The following is a 6,625-nucleotide window of genomic DNA, read 5'->3' as shown; positions in this document are numbered from 1 at the left end:
AACCCTAGTCTCGTTCAACCAAACGCTCGGCTGACACCGTAAATCTCCGACAAGGATTTACGGAGACAGCCGAGCGTCGAGTTGAACGAGACTACATTAAACTCTGACGTAGGAATACATACGACTACAAAATATCTAAATTCTATGTACCATTTAAAATCTGACTATTTTCAAGATATTTATAAATAAGTTTCCTTGAAAAACAATGCTTTAGCATACATTACATCGAATTTATCAATTATTTTCAAGAACTAAATCTTGTCAGCAGCAATGATTTGTGCTGAGGTCCAAACACTGTTCCATTTCGGATGGTCTGAGTAACTGCATAGGAGAGTTGATTAAAATCAACTCCCAAAAATGAAAAGATTTAGTGACAAATCCTATGAAAATTTTTTAAATAAATGAAATAAAATATATAAAATTACTTAGAATAGCATTTATTTATTTCATAGTTTAGCAAAAAAAAAATGAAAAACAAACAAACAAACAAAAAACAAAGCAAAAACAAACAAACAAAATTTTATAAGAAAGAAACCACCACCAATAGAAAATGGGGAAATATTTTTAAAACCCATCTAGAAATTCATAGTGATTTGAAAGCTGGGTTGTTCAAGGAAAATAATTTTTTCTATGACATGTACAAGTATGGAATCGGTGATCATTTGCACTTAAAAAATATTTTTAAAGTGGCATGGTCATGATTTTGGTCAAAATATATTTTTCTGATTTTAATGTTTACAATGCATCATTAAGGCAGTTTTATTAGGCAACCAAAATTTGAGTGTCATTTGTTAGTTACAAGTGAGTTAAAGAGTTTAAAATTCTTCACTATGTAAACAAAGCTTTTGTTTATTTTTTGAATGTTGTAAAAAAAAAATTAAGTTTCGGACCTAAAATGATTGTCTTAAACGTTAGGTACAGTTTATTCATGCTTAAAATAATTTTCAAAAACTCAATGTGCTTAAAAAGATTTTTTACTGCTATATTAAACCTATGTAAACAAAAACAGGGCACGAATTCTATTTACATGACAAAGAAATGTGAGTCCTGTATCTTGCAGATAACCCTACCACTGACTAATAAATAAAAATAAAACAGAAAAAAAAAATTTGACCAAGTAGTGACTATACCCCTTTAAAACAAAATTAGAAATGTATAGTGAATGGGCACGTGTTCAAGGAAAATAATATTTTCGGAAATCAAATGTACTGATTGTAATTGAAAACAATGTGAAGGTTTTAGCAACGACTTTTAAAAGACTGGTCAATTTCAACGTCGGTCGCACCTACTCAATGAACGGATTTTTTTTCAAATTGCGTTTAAACATATACCGTCGTGCATGGTTTGTTGGAAATACTTATGAATTAAATGCGAAAAACAATAATTATTATTTAACCTTGTTTAGCTTAATGGTATGTAATGAATTGTAAAATCCAAGAGATTAGCTTACTGGATAAACAGTTTTTTGATTAAAAAGTTTTTTAATAAATTTTTTTCCTTAATTTTCAACAATTACCACATAACAAATTTGTACTACCCCAATAAAACAAAATGCATCGCATAGGAACTGTCCCTCATTTTTTCATGTTTTAACTGCAGTTGTTAAGATGTATGGTAATCTGGTAAAAAATATCGAGCTATGCCAGACAAGAACATGATTTATTTAATTTGAAATGGAAATTAATTTTTTATCATATTTTAAATATATTTCATAACCGTAATATGACAAACGTGATGAGAAGATGCAATATTTAACTCCGAACACGACACAGTCCGGACTTTCAGCCACACTTTCGGTTAAACACAACCTTTGTTTGTTTATATATATCGGTGGGACAATTTTACTCTGATCCTATCATGTCAACCTAAATGTACACATTGCTCTAGTTTTCTTATAATTGTCTTTCAAATATCAAAGTTCCATGGGAGAATGGTGAGATTTTTCATCCCATTTAGAATCCAACCAAAATCCCAAGGGCGAAAAAGTACTATAGAATAAATTGCCCCACGTGGGAGGAAAAATCCTATTATTGTTAAAAGATAGGATTAATTCTCCTATAAAATGTCAACAAAATATCCCGCATAATAAAAAAGATGAGATAAATCCCATGATTTTTTTTTATATAGGATAGATTACCCCATTCATCACAGATATTTTTTCTCAGGATTTCTTATAATATTTTTCTTTTGTTATTTCTACTTAATTTGCACATTACATTAAAAATTCTGTCTCATAGTCATTAATTCGATCAACAACTGCACAAACATTTAATGTTTTCAAACGACATTAATCTTTTAGACATGTGAGAATTTATTGGGTTGATTTTTCAAAATACAATAAGTTCAAGTTTGCTACAAAAAGCAGATTCTAATCCTCAATTAATACTGTTATTATTTGGTTTTCATTTTTAATTCATCTAATTAGACTTTCTTGTTACCTATCTCTTAGAAACCTAATTTCAATACATATCATATCAATACACAACGTAATGAGAACAAACATGATTATAGATATATATATATATGTATATTAATTACGATGTATAGTTTTGTTAGATCAAAAGTGGCATGATTTGTTTTTCAAGAAAACAACCACCTTAATTGTTTATTAAAGTTATTTTAATATTTGTACAATATGACACTCATGTTTTTAAAATGAAGTGATCTATTAGGTTAGAATTTGAATAGAGGATTATGTTAGACTCCTATTGATTTATTAACAAATTCTGGGAGAAAACTGTTGTTTGGCCAGCGTGTTTTTCTAATATCTCTTATTTTAAACAAAGCTAATTCCTTTTTCCGTTGTTATTCGTTTATCCCTGTTTGCTGAATACCGTACGATTTGGAAAGAAAGATGGGGAGTAGGGAACTGTCTTTCTGCAATGAATGTCAATAATATTCTGGTAATTGAATGGGTTTTCCCCCGTTCTCATAGACGGTAAATCGTATTCATTTTTGTTCAGAAGTCATCATACTATCAACTCCTTGATATTTGATACAAAGAATTTGTAATTTATTCATATTTTTTCCAAGTACGTTAAGTGTCTCGTAATGAAAATTTTTAATGTACCTTCTTTGAAATATTTTTTTTGTCCAAAATTAAACCAACCATTTTACAAAGTACGTAATTTTTATCAACGTGCGTTGCTTCACTTCATGCATATTTGAATTTCTCGTAAATCGTACACTATTATATAAGATGAAAACATTTATATGGCCTTTGTGTAAAGTAAACTATTACGTTACATTACATATTACATATCTTACCCCCCCCCCCCCCAAAAAAAAAAAAAAAAAAAAAAAAACTGTTTTTCCTCTACAAAGTTATCTTACAAATATGACTTGTGTTTTGTAACCTTGAATCAGTAGGGCTAAATGTATATTCTAGAATCTCATTCATAAGATAAGGTCAATGAATTTAAAGCGCAATAAGAAAAATAAAACAGACGTAAATGTTTTCTGTGGTTAAAATCCCCTTTTAAAGAAGGGTTAATATTCTGAAAACAAGTGAAAAAGTTAGGTGTCATTTTCTGAAAACAAATAATTGAACACACTATCGTAAGTTTTCTTCTTTTCTAAGAATTCTATAAATGACCAACCTTTTGTAAATTGGTTAGACAGTCACTTCTTATATGTATTTTAATAGCTGAAGGTATGTCGCTCTCTGTCTGGAAAAATAAGGATGGACGACTTGGGAGCAACGGTGCCTTCCCCAGTAAAAAACTGCAATTTACGGCGCAAAAAAATATTGCGCCTGTTTTGTACTCATTAAACTTATTTCCTTGCAAATTCTATACAAATATTTGATTCTGAAAAAATCCTCAAACATTGTATCATAGATATCGTCACATTACTTGCTTCTGATATACTTTTAAAAACCATCACCAGTCCCGTAAAGTGAAGTGGTGCAGTTTGTTAACATGTAAAAATGGCGACTCTCGGTCTCGACGTTAATCCGTTCGCGTGTTTCGGGGAAAGTAATGAGACGATTTCAGTAGTAAATAGCATGAAAATATAATGTTACTATTTTTTTCTACAGAATTGTGTGTAAATAAGGTTCAATCAATTTAAAACAAGCGTAGATTTTTGTGCGCCGTGAATTGTAGATTTTTTATTATTGGGGGCACATAATTTTATTTCAGACCGGGAGCTGAAGACCAGCAGCTACTATTTTTACGGTTGATTCTCCATTATTGTTAAAGAGTTATTTGGCTAAAATGCATCGTATTGAACTTAAATGATTTTACTCTAATATACGTCTCTTTATTAGTCAAGGATGTCTGATTTAGCAAACCTTGGATGTTCAAAACCCAGATTCTCTGTTTGGAAGAAATGTTCTTCAGAAACCGTTTCTATTTTGCTTTGTATTAATTTTTTTTTAATTGTATTACTGTGTTCTATTGTGATCTATTTAGAATTTAAAAAATGAATATAAACATCAATCAATCAAATTTTCAATAAAAACACTTCTGAATTCCAAACATACATCTGTATTAGCTTTTAAAGATAAATTTATATTATATTGCATTGAACGGCGACACCTTTCAAACCAATGCGTTGCAATGTAAAATGAACAAAATACTGTCACCAAACACAACGTTAAAAAAACTTTTTGGGGGCGATTTTGGTCCATGTTACTAATTTTAAACGATGCTTCCTTTTATAGAAGGTGCAGTCCCTGCTATACCAAGATGATTTTGCAGAATTAAAAAGACAAACTATCTCATCTAATGCATGTTTGGAAGGAAAAATATTTGGTATACATAAAATATCTTTGTCGACCACCTTCATATTATATTGGTTGAAATATCTAATAATATAAGACGCCTTACCTTCAGTGGTTGATTTCCGCCTTCTGAGAGTGTTTTGGACAAAGGAATTCATGCTATTTGGTACTGAGTGAACTTGTTTTGATCGGGGAAATACAGAACATTAATGTATGAATTCCTAGTTACGTATACGTACAATTACATGCGTAAGTTCCATATTGTGTAGTTTTTTGCGTAAGTTCCATTTGAAGTAGTATTATTATCGAATAGTATGAAGAATATATAATCTAAAGGACGTCAATATACTAGTACATCAAATGCCTTTTCAAATAAATTCAATAAAACATCACACTTTTATATAAATTGAAAACAATTACGCAGTCTCAATTTTGAAATGTTTATGAATGTTTAAGAACAAATCGTCTTTCTGAGAAATGTTTTGAAATTAATTTTGAAAGGTAAGGAAATATTTTTGAATATTTTGGGCATATGTGTGAAAGGTTACATTGACAATGACAATGAAAATGTGTCTGTGGCATCGGCCAGTCCTCAAATTGCATTTTAATTGTATTATTCAGTTCTAGCCCTTAAAGCTGGAATTGTCGTAAACACTTCAATACATTGAACTAGTTGCTAGCAAAGTTAAAAAACAAGATAAGCACGGCATTGAGGGTCATAATACCACGATTGAAAATGTAATTTTGAGATCTGATATACAAGCAAGCGATTTATTAGGGTTCATTGAGAGTTTCAATGTTTTATGATTAATGCTAAAGCCAGCTGCGTATTTATTAGAATATAACTGATGGTTTGATCTCGTGTGTTTAAATTGCATAAACACATCACCAAATGCAACATTTTGGTACTGTCTAAGTACCGGTTTAAAATAATTAATGATCGCAAAATATTTCATGCAGGTAAAAAAAACCAGTTTCATCATCTACTATTCTACGAAAGCCTATTGATCTCATTTTCATTTGTAAAAAAAAAAAAAAAATATCTATCTCAAACAAACGCGAAACTTTCGCGATATTGTTCAAAACTTTTTAATTATAACGCAAAATTTTCGTGAATAAATTCGAAATTTTAAGATTTATTAAATAATAGAAATGTTTATTTTACTTGATAAAATGAGCCCAAAAGGCTTTCGTACCATTCATTGTAAAATTCGTTAAAACTTTAGTCACATATATAGACACGTGGAATGCCATGTACCATGTATACTCTAATTTTTGCATAATGAATTAGAATTTCCAACCTCATTTTCATAATTAACTTGAGTTAAAAATTATATTGGGCGTGGAATGGAAATCCAATTAACTCATCAAGAATGTTTATATGAATGTTGATTTCTGTTTCATAAATGCAGATCAAGATACATGTATTAACGATTCAGTTAGTACCTGCCACCTGTGGTCCCGACTTCTTTCTGGCAACATACTGTAGCAGTGCATATGTACTATTAAAACAGGAAATATGAAGAAATATTCATTCCTTGGGGTCACGACTATTTTGAATAATAATGCTGTGGTGCCCATTGATAAAACCCAAGTTTTCTCAACTGTGGATTTGATAAGGAAATGTTTTGTTTTGGAACATTCTTATCTTCAGCTCTCCCCAAATCAATTTTCTGAAACAGACCACCTATTAGAAATCTGTTGTGATTTGTATTTATGACTAATTAGGCGTAGTTAGTTCGCTATAGTGTCAAATATCCATTCTTTTTGGCTGTTTTGCCTCAAGTTAAAGTATACCAGATGCAAACTGTTGTACTTTTTCAGCAGCACAGTTCACATCCAATGCAGGTGTATACTGAAATTATGATAATTATGTAGATTTTTTTATTCATTGACAAA

This window comes from Crassostrea angulata, chromosome 5 (genome assembly GCF_025612915.1).
Source record: "Crassostrea angulata isolate pt1a10 chromosome 5, ASM2561291v2, whole genome shotgun sequence".
Taxonomy (NCBI): domain Eukaryota; kingdom Metazoa; phylum Mollusca; class Bivalvia; order Ostreida; family Ostreidae; genus Magallana; species Magallana angulata.
This window is presented reverse-complemented; position numbering follows the sequence as displayed.